This window comes from Pan paniscus, chromosome 15, assembly GCF_029289425.2.
Source record: "Pan paniscus chromosome 15, NHGRI_mPanPan1-v2.0_pri, whole genome shotgun sequence".
In the NCBI taxonomy this organism is placed as follows: domain Eukaryota; kingdom Metazoa; phylum Chordata; class Mammalia; order Primates; family Hominidae; genus Pan; species Pan paniscus.
Genome location: NC_073264.2, coordinates 105531703 through 105542468, shown reverse-complemented (window position 1 = coordinate 105542468; position 10766 = coordinate 105531703). Strand labels below are relative to the sequence as shown.

General features: G+C 56.4%; 1 long non-coding RNA gene across 1 annotated transcript; it reads left to right on the top strand.

Moving 5' to 3' along the window:
• Window positions 1-1397: 1397 nt before the first annotated feature.
• Window positions 1398-4861, top strand: LOC129393783 (uncharacterized). The gene is made up of 5 exons (XR_008620829.1): window positions 1398-1526; window positions 2587-2849; window positions 3711-4160; window positions 4322-4473; window positions 4762-4861. It is a non-coding gene; the product is annotated as an uncharacterized LOC129393783 (long non-coding RNA).
• The last annotated feature ends 5905 nt before the right edge of the window (window positions 4862-10766 follow it).

The following is a 10766-nucleotide window of genomic DNA, read 5'->3' as shown; positions in this document are numbered from 1 at the left end:
ATATGTTGAAGCCCTAACCCCCAATGTGACTGTTCCTAGAGACAGGGCCTATAGGTTTAAATGAAGTCCCAAGGGTGGGGCCCTAATCTGATGGGACTGTGGCCTTATAAGAAGGGAAAGAGATCTTTCTCCCCATCATGCCCCTGCTGTGTGAGGACACAGTGAGAAGGTGGCCAGTTTCAAGCCAGGAAGACAGCCTTCACCAGAATCCAACCCAGCTGGCACTTTGATCTTGGATTTCCCATCCTCCAGAACAGAGAGGAAACACATTTTTTATTGTGTAAGCCACCCAGTCTGGTATTTTGTTATGGCAGCCTGAGCAATGTAATACAGATGTTTTAAAGGGTTTTTCTCTCTCTGGCTGGCCAGAGCTTAAATGTCTCCCAGCTCTGTCCATTCTGGAAATGCTTAGCTTTTCCTTTCCTCTGTCTGCTGCCTGGCCTTGCAGAGTTTTACCCCATGCAACCACAGGTTAGCATTAGAACAGGCTCGAGGGAGCCCTGTGCAGATACCCCAGCCATTCCATCACACAGCCCTGCTCCTTGGTGCTCTTCCCCACAAGTCCTGGCCACTTTCCTGAACCTGAGTTTGTATCTTCTCAACTCAGCAAATCTACTGCACTCCACTGGGGGCCCCTGGTCCTGTGGTGCATTCTGGGCAGAGCCCCTGAGCGGGAAATGGGACACTCATAGGGCTGGCCTCATCAGCCTCCCTCTTCTCAGGGACCTCAGTCCTGCACTGCCTGCTGTCCGCTATCCAAAAACATCACTCTGTATCTTTTCTTCGGTTCTGTAGTTGTTTGTGACATGACGGAAAGTCTGTGCTAGTTCACATGTCCCAGTCAAAACAGCTCTCCTCGGTCCCTAACAGAACTTCAGATTAAAGTGTCAGGCACACACACAAAAATGCACAGACCAGAGGGATGAAGGGTTTTCACAAAAGAGTGAAATTTCACATTCCTCACCCTAAAGCTGCCTGTACCACAACCTCAGAGGCATCCACTGTTTTCACATCCTACACTGCAGACCAGTTTTCTCCCACTTTTGACTTTAGTCAGATGGAATCGTACAGTAGGGGCTTCCCCGGGTCTGGTTTCTTTCACTCCACGTTGAGCTGTGAGCATCAATCATCCTGTTCATACAGCAAGGGTTTGTTCACATTCAAAAGCCTGAAACACTTTCCTTATCTCTGCTGAGTTTCAACCCAGCCCTAAGCACACAGCAAATCCCACCACCTCTAGGAAGCCCTGCTGGCCTTCACCGGCCAGTCAGCAGTGATCCTCCCTTCCTCTCTTTCTGCATGGCCCTCTTTCCTCCCCTGAAACCTCACTGCTCTGGGTCTCGGGTACCCAGACTGTTGCTGGTGATGATGTCATGAGAGGCAGTTGCTAGGCAACCGGCTCCACGGAGTCAGGGGCGCCTGCTCTTGGATTTGAAGTGCCCCTGCCAATTTCTTAAAATATCAGAACTCAGAGCACATGGAGCCCCAGAGAAGAGCGGAAAATCCAGCGTGCTTCACAAGCACTGGTAAGCCCCCGCACCCTCCCCCTCTGACTACACAGGTTTTCCGAGAGGTGATCATGTGAGACTAACATCATTGTCTTTCCTTGTCATGGTCCTTAGACTGGCAGACAAGGGACGTGTGATTGTGATTTCAGCAGGCATTTGCAAGGTCTGCTGTGTTATCCTTGAGGATGAAATGGGAAATCCATCCCAGATGATCTGTTAGGTGGAATTTGTCTGTTATATACAATTATAGACAAAGGGAGTTAGCTAATGACCTGGTGTCACCCTGGAGGGGGGTCTCCAGCATCCCCCAGGACTCTGACATCAGTTCTGTATTGTCTGATATTCTGATCAATGATTTATATGAGGAAATAAAAGCCCTGCCTGTCGAGTTGCTGCTGAAACAAAGGACAGAAAGTACATCACAAGTCAGAAGCATAATTCAGAATCATCCCAGTGTTGAGAGGATTTAGAATTCTAAACATTTTTAAATGGGACACAAACAGCATTATCCATAAAGAAAAAAATCGATCAATTAACTGGACCACATTAAAACTAAGAACTTCTGGTCATCAGAGATATTGTTAAGAGAAGGAAAAGACAACTAAGAGATGTCATTTGTGATACATGTCTCTGACAAAAATCTCATATCTAGATTTTAAAAAGCCCAACACATCAATCCTTTAAAAACTGGAGCAAGACAAATGGATAGAAAAATAGGCAAAATATTTGAACTGACATCTCGCACAGTAAGATATCCAAATGCCCACTAAATGTATGAACAATAAAATGCTAAGTTTCCTTAGTTAGCAGGAAGATGTGAGCTATAATGACGATGGGACACCCCCTCTAAAATGAATGGCCAAAAGGGAAGAGAGAAAATGTCCCGTGCAAGGAGGACATGAGGTGTGTGTTTGGGGCACATGCCCTGTGGAACTGCTTGGCAGCATTTGTTACACTGAACCTGCATATGTACGATTGCCCTGCTTCTCCCCCCTTAGATAGAGACCCAATGGAAGTGCATATGCATTTTTGCCAAAAGACACACGTAAAAGATGTTTATAACTGCTTCCAATTCCAGAAACCAGAAATAACCAAAGTGTCCACGGATGGGCGGCTGGATACAAAGCTGGCATGTAGTCATAAAGGGATGCAGCGAACGATGAATGTGAACAAACCTTTGCTGTATGAACAGGATGACTGACGCTCACAGCTCAACGTGGAGTGAAGGAAGCCAGACCTGGGGAAGCCCCCGCTGTATGGTCCGTCTGACGGAAGTCAAAAGCAGGAGAAAACTGGTCTGCAGTGTAGGAAGTTGAAACAGTGGATGCCTCTGAGGTTGGGGTATGGGGGCTTTGGGGGTGAGAAACATTCTATTTCTTGATCCGGGTTCTGGCAACAAGTGTACTGTCTTCTGGGCAAAGCCTGGGCTGGGGGTGTGCAGGACACGGTGGTGGAGGGACGAGGGGACACAGGGGCCTGCGGGGCAGGTTGGAGATGGAGGCAGGTTGGGGTAGGGGTGATCAAACAGCATATACTGTAAAGGCCCCAGGCAGGGAGGGGCCTCCACAGCCCTAAGACGAGGCTGGAAGAGAGGAGGGAAGTGGCGAGAGAGAATCTCCAACTGGCAAAGGCAAGGCCCAAGGGCCCCTGTGGGTGCTGGTCAACATGCAGGTGGCCGCCAGCCTCCCAGCCCATCCTGACAGCCCCTGCGGGCTCCTATGTCCCTGCACAATTGCCAAAAGCACCTCAGTCACTCCCCAAGGGCCAAGCTCAGACAATGTGTGGGGTGGTTTCTATATCCAGAGGGGCTGAGAGTGTCCCAAGCCCCTTTCTTTGGGCTCAGTGTCACACCCATCTGCTGGGGTCCCCACAGCAGCCCGGGAGAGGCCTGTCCCGATCCTAATGAAAAGGATGAGAAAGCTCAGGGTCAGAGAGGAAAGTGCGGAGCCCTCATCCGCTGCCTCGGGGAGAACAGTGGCTGCCCTCGGGACCGCCCCGGGTCACTGGGCCTGAGACCGCAGGGAAGAGACAAGTCTGGGGGTGGTGACCTCCCGGTAGCCTCACGGGTGAGAGAAATGGGGCTGTTTGGGACAGAGACCACAGGGGACAGAGGGCCATACCTGTCAGAGGGAAGCCGCTAGGGGTGAGAAGGGCGGTGGGGAGAGGCACAGTGCAGAGGAGGGCATGCCTTTTACTTACCAGGGCAAAGGGAAATCTGACCTCCATGAGGGTGGATAAAGCTCTGCCAAGCTCACCAACTGAAGCCAAGAAAAAATGCTAAGGAAGGAAGCACCTCGAAACACAGCGGCTGGAGAGGCAGCGGGAGCCTCCTGGGCCGGTGCTCCATGGGGTGCCAGAGCTGGGTGACTCCCTGCCTGGTGGAACTTACACCCCTACAGGGGCCCTGACCTCCAAGCTACAGGCAAACCAGTTCCCATGGCAATCACCACGGCAAGAGTAAAATCACAAGAGCCAGAGGGTTGGGGGTCCTTCGAGTCCAGGTGGCCAGGAGTAGCCTCGCTGGGGAGGAGGCACTGAGGCCGGTTCCAAAGGACCAGAGGAGCCCCAGATGGGTGTAGCAGCCAGCCTGTGAGGGCGCCCGGAGGGCCTGCACTTCACGTCCAAGGAGGCCAGTGGCCAGCAGAGGATGTGGTAGGTGTGAGGCGGGAGGCAGGGTAGCTCCCTGAAGGCACACGGAGGATGGCCGCCACAGAGAAGGATGCGGTCAGGGTGGAAGGGAGCAGCCCCAACTCAGCCAGTACAGTGGATGGTGAGGAGGGTTCAGGCCGAGGCCCCAAAGCCCCATCCTGCAGGCACAGGACAGGACCAGGCCGACAGCTCAGAGAGAATGGGACCCCACGCAGCTGCCAGGATGCCAGGCGCTAAATCACAGCGACCTCTTGCCAGCCATGCAAATAATCCAATTACGTCGGGATAATTTATTGATCAGGAAAATCAAAAGAAGGTAATTAACACAAATGAAGCAAGTCCTGGGCATCTATACGGGCTGTGCATCTGCTGTCCCCAGGATCCCGCCTGCTCTGACTCCTGGGCCTAGCCTGAGCCAGCCCCGTCTGGTGTCCACTAGAGCCCAGGTCCCATTCCCCCATTTTGTCCTGCACTGTCCACGGCTCTGGCCCAGCCCTGCCAATAGGATGACACCTCCCATGTACGCCAAGGCACCCCAGCATCACGCTGGCCCTCTCAGGGCACCCCACCTAGCCGACAGCCGCATCTTCCCCTCTACTCCTAGGACACTCCAACGTAACTCTTGGGACAATCACCGTAGTGGCCTCCAACCTCCTTCACCACTGCCGCTCAGCAACTCTTCTAGCACCCCATCTCCCCATCCCGTAAGGGGCTCCTCCTGCACCCTGTCTCCCCGTCCTGTAAGGGGCTCCTCCCGCACCCCGTCTCCCCGTCCCGTAAGGGACTCCTCCCGCACCCCGTCTCCCCATCCCATAAGGGACTCCTCCCGCACCCCATCTTCCCGTCCAGTAAGGGGCTCCTCCCGCACCCTGTCTCCCCCTCCTATAAGGGGCTTCTCCTGCTCCCCATCTTACCCTGCACCCTGTCTTCCCATCCTGTAAAGGGTCCCCTGGGCTCCTCCACATCCCATCTCCCTATCCCATAACGGAGCTCCCCCAGACTCCTCCTGTACCCCACTCCCCCTGCACCATAAGGAGGCTCCCCACTTCTCCCTCATGCTTCCACCCTCACCCCATTGAGCTCCTCTAGGTCTGGGGGCGGCTGGTGCAGACAGCCCCACTGGGTGCTCCCAGGCGGTGTGCAGACCAGGTGTGGCCCCTGGCCTGAGGTCACACAGCTGCTGGGGGAGAAAGGCCTCTTCACCCCTCCTGGGGTTGCACAAGCCTCTCAAACTCAGCCTGGCCAGCGCAGCCCCAGGGCCGGCTTCATGGCTCTGGCTGAGGCCCATGCTCAGAGGAACTCAAGCTTGGTTAGAGCTCTGAAATTCCTCATAATGTTTGAAGCAAGGCCCCAGCTTTTCACTTTGCCCTGGGCTTTGCTCATCACCTGCCCAGGGGCCTCTCCTCCTGGGCCAGGGCTTGATCCTGGCCTGTGCAGCTCCACTCCCCGCACCCAGCAGCATCCAGCCAGCAGGGCCCCTCCGGCCTCCCCATACCCACTTTTCCCTGATGGTGGCCTCACTGTCTGGCGTTGTCCCTCACCTGGCCCAGTCTAGCTCCACCGCCCTGCAACAGTAGCAAACACTCAGGCTCACGTCAGCTGAGTTCCCTGCCCCCAACGTGAGGCCGAGTCTGCACCCCCACTTCGCCCCCGGCATTCCACTCTCCAGGGTGGGCGGCTGCACCCCTCCTCACAGCCTCGCCGATCTGGGTCCAGGGTCCTCCTCTCCCTCGGACTGTCCTCCACCTGACACCCCTCTTCTCTGCCAGCCAATGCCTGGGGTGAGGCAGGCTGAGTCTCCCCCAGGACGCCCTCCTCCTAAACCCTGGAACCTGTGAACCTGGACTTTGCAGATGCAACTAACAGAAGGACCCCGAGACAGGGAGATGGCCCCGGACGACCCGGGTGGGCGCTAAATGTGGTCACAAGGGCCTCAGAAGAGGGAGCAGGAAGGTGAGGGTGGAGATGTGAGGACAGAGGCAGAGTCCGGGGGAGGACGGAGGGGCACTCTGCTGGCCTTGAAGGTGAGGAGGGGGCGGGGGGCACCTCCGGAAGCTGGAGAAGACAAGGAACTGATCCTCCCCGGAGCCCCCAGAAGGAGCTGCCCTGTGACCCTTGACCTTCACCCAGTGGGATGCATTTTGGACACCCGTCCCCCAGGGCTGGAAGGCGCCAGCTGTGTGGAGCTGGAGGTGCTGCAGTGGCGGGAGCTTGTTATGGCAGCAACAGGACCCTCCTCCTGGGCCACCTCAGTGGTCCTACTGTGGACACCTCGCTCCTCTGCCCTGGGACCCTCTCCAGGGCCCTCCCGTGTCCTGCCCGGGGGCTATCTGTCTGGCTTCCCCTATTGGAGGGCAGCAGAAGACCCCACTCCACCCCTGGGGAGTTGGGACTCAGATTTCAAGTCGAGTCTCTGAGGGTGCGGGGTGTGGAACAGCCCCTGGATGGTACCACAGCCTCCCACCCCACTGCCGTGGCCCTCACCCCGTCCACCCACCAGGCGCCCGATAAGACACCAGAAATGCCCTCCCTGGGGCCTCCCTCCCTCCTTCTCAGCAACCCCCAATCCGTGCAACCCAGGGAGGTGCAGGGGGTCAGGGCCCACGTGCCTTCCCTGCCGGGAGCCGCTGCTTCATCACACGTGGCCCTAACTGACGGCAGCAAAACAAACATTTGCTTTGGTGACCCACGCTGAGTGAGACGCATGGCATTATTTTAATTAAGCCTTGCGACCAATGAATCTCAATAAAGCAGCTGTTCCAGTATTCAGGTAAATAAATAAAAATCACACCAGGAGGGCTGCTGGGCGCAGAGCTGCCACGCGCATGAGTGTGGAGTGCAGGCAGCTGCCTGGAGGACAGGGGCGTGGTCCAGGCTCACAGCACTTGAGGGCTGACTTGGGAAAGGCCATGTGGAGGAAAGGCTCCTTCCAGATCAGCCCTGATGGGACAGCTACTGCAGATCGCGACACAGACCATGAGGGCTGGCAAGACTCCTCGGACACAGGAGAGGGGCCTGGCCAGGACTCCCTTGGGAAGGAGGATGGGAGAAGGCACAGTTGCCGTGTTGGCCCTGGATGGGCCATCTCCCCATTAGGACGGCTCTCGCTCAGCCCCCAGAATGCCCACAGGTCTATCACCAGGAACAATTCTCACAGGGAACCCGAGGCCCCTGCCTCTCAGGCCCCAGAAGCTGGAACTGGCCCAGTGCAGTCTGGGGACCAGGGGCTGCCAGCTTTGAACCATGACACCGCTCCATGCCTGTGCAGAAGAGAAAGTGAAGCTGAAATGCCCAGGCAGCCCCAGGAAACAGGAGGAGGAGGAAGCTCTCCCGTGGCCCTGATGGGGCTCAAAGTCCTACAGTGTTAATGTCACAGTGACGGGGCCTGATTTCCCCCCAAGACTGTTGGGAGTCATGGAAGGAAACACTCAGGGAGGAGCAGGTGCGCAGAGGGCCCGTGGGCAGGGACCTGTGTGGGCAGAGTGCCTGCCTATGTGGTACCAGAAAGGTGTGGAGCCCTGTAGGGTAGTGGCTGAGGACATCCTAGGCAGTGCCTCTCCAAATATGGGTGTTTATGGGTGTGTGGGGGGGCAGCTGGGTGGTGGGGGACCCAGAAGGTCACACTGCAGCCATCCTGCCTCTCACTCTCTCGGTCCAGGCACTCCCCACAACTCCATGACCGCAACTGACCCCAGCCCCCATCCCCCTCCTATCCTTGCCAACAGAACCTGCTTGTGCCTGGGGAGCGTGGGCCTAGCCCAGTAGATGACCTGTGACAGGTCTAAGCCCATCAGGTCAACCTATTCCCTTTGCCATGGATGGGCCCAGGATAGCTATGGGACCTTGCTTGGATGTAGCCTGGGAAGTGCACTGACGGGCTTCTGAGAAAGGCTTTCCTCCTTGATGAAAGATAGACCCATACAAGGAGAAGCCACACCCACCCTTTCTCACTTTCTGCTTCAGAGGCTGTCGTGTGAGGATGGGACACCTGGAGCAGTGGCAGCCGTCTTGTGACTGTGAGGTCAGGAGCCAGAGAACAAATAGCCAACATTCAAGGATGACTGAGGGAAAGGAGCCAGGGCCCTGGGTGATGTCATTACCTCCTTCTCAACGCCGGTGCCACCCACCTCCAGGCTCCTTTCATGAACGTATTAGATTCTCGTGGCTGCTGAAAAAAAATTAAACTATCACAAATTTAGTGGTTTAAGACAACAGAACTGTATTCTCACACAGGTCTCGAGGTAGAAGTCTGAAACAGCTTTCATGGAGATGCAATAAGGTGCAGCGGGCCAGGCTCCCTCCAGAGGCCCCGGGCAGTCTGTCCTGGCCTCCCCCAGCCCCCTTGGCACTCAGTGGTCCTTGGCTGTGGCCCTATCACTGCACTCTCCATCTCCGGGACACATCCCCTTCTCTCTTCTGTTCTCTGTCAAATTTTCCTCTGCCTCGTGGTTACACTGAAGACCCACCAGGATAACCCAGCTGCTCTCCGCATCGCCAGATCCTTGAGAGGCAAAGCCCCCTTTCCACGTGAGATCCATCCACAGGGCCCTGGGGCTAGAACCCGGGGTCCTTGGGAACTCCTTTCCATTCACTCCCACGAGGTAGTTAAGCGCCCACTGTATTTGACCACCGTTGGTCCAGCTTTCTGTTCCTTGAGCCGTCAGGTTCGGATGAGAGAACTCCTCATCTGCAGAGAGGAGATAGCAGGACCTCCACCCTGGAGTGCGGGGAGCAAGCAAGAAGCACGGAGGGGCTCAGCAAACTCAGCACCTGTGAATGAGAGAGCCGCCCTCTACGGCCCCTCTAAGGCGGTTCAGGACGCGCTGTGAGTGTGAACCGCCTGGCAGCGTAAGTGAGTGCCTGGCCTGGCTGCATCTCCAGGGTGCAGCCTCGCAGCCCTCGCTCCCACCCTCGGTCTGGGGTGAGAAGCCCCTTTGAATGCAGCTTGCAGCCCACTTCAGAAGGCGCTGGGACAGGGCTTTCCCCTGCAGGGTCTATTCCCAGGGAAAGTTCCAGGTTTCTCCTGTGCACGCCCCTCCCTCCATCCTGGCTCGGTCCCCAGCATCAGCAGCGGCACCCAGAGCAGCATGGCAGGCTCCATCCATTACCTCCTGCCCGTTAATCGAGCGGATCATGATCTGCAAAATTGGGCGGAAGTTATATTAAGTAGTTTGGCGGTTAAATCTGACACTGTTGATATTTCTCCTCAAAAATAATTAAGAGCCTCCTTCATTGACGAGATCATGTCTTGCAGTCATAATGTGCTTAATATTTTTATCACAAGCCATTTAACTTGAGGCTTTGCTGAAACTCATTGCGACATGCAGAATTTACTTGAGACTCCCGCGAGCTCAGGTGTTGCTGAAGGACCTGTGCGGTTTCCGACGCAGGACAGCGCCTGGGCCCGCCAGGCCACTCCTGACAAAATCCCAAGAGGATGGTTGTTGAAATGCACGGCCACCCTCCCCACACCCCGCGCTGTGGGAAGAGCGTGAAGACGGCAGGTGCTGTCCCACAGCAGCTGAAGGACACTGGCCCAGCTGGGGCCTGGAGGGAGCAGGGCAGAGAGGCTGTCAGCTCCTGGAACCCTCAGCCCCAAAGGTCCCTTCCCTCCCGGGTCCATTTCTCTGCTAAAGATGAGCCGTCCCTCTAGTGGCTGTCCCCTGGCTGCCAGTAGATGGTGCACATTGAAGGTGTGTGTTTGCTGTGGCTGCCGTAGCTCAGAGGCTTGAAACAACAGGCACTTACTCCCCCACAGTCCTGGAGGCTGGAGTCCGAAATCCAGGTGTGCCGGACCCCTCCCTCTGCACGCTCTGGGGGAGGATCCTTTCCCGCCCTCCCAGCTTCAGTGGCCCCGGGCATCCGTGGTGTGTGTCCATGTCCCTCCATCTCTGCCTCCGTCTTCACGTGGCCTCCCCCTGTGTGTCTCTCATGGGGATGCCTGTCCTTGGATTTAGGGCCTGGGTAATCTCATCCCAAGATCCTTACTTACCTTATTAAATCTGCAAACGCTCTCGTTTGAACTAAGACCTCATTGCCAGGTCCTCGGGCTTTGGGTCCATGGACACAGATGTTTGGGGGCTACCATGCCACCCGCTACAGGAAAGGTGCCACAACTATTTAATGAACGGGCAAATGAACCGATAAAGGTGACCGGAGGCCACCTCCTGGCCAGGATGTCGATGGCTTTACGATTGAAGGAGAGAAGGAAAGAGTCTGGTCCCATCACCCATGGGAGATGGGGAAACTGAGGCTCCTTGAAGGGCAGTGGCTTTCCCAGGGTCACCCTGCAGATTTTGGTGGTGGGGGTGGGGTTAGGATCACAGCGGGGTGTCCCTCCTGCCCCTTCGAGGGCGGGGCTCTGTCTGGAGGCCCTGCTTAGACGCTGCACTGCCAAGGATCTGGGGAAGGAGCTGAGGGAGACTGGGGGTGGGGTGAGGGGAGGGAGAGATGGAGGAAAGCTCCGTTTGTGATTGACAGTGACCAGTAACTTGCAGGTCCCAGAGAAAAGCCCCTCTCCCCCAATCCCCACATCCAGCCCTCTCCTGAGACCCTGGTGGGGCTGGGCCTGGCTCGGCGGGGCTCCATGCGTCTCCACGGATAAATCCA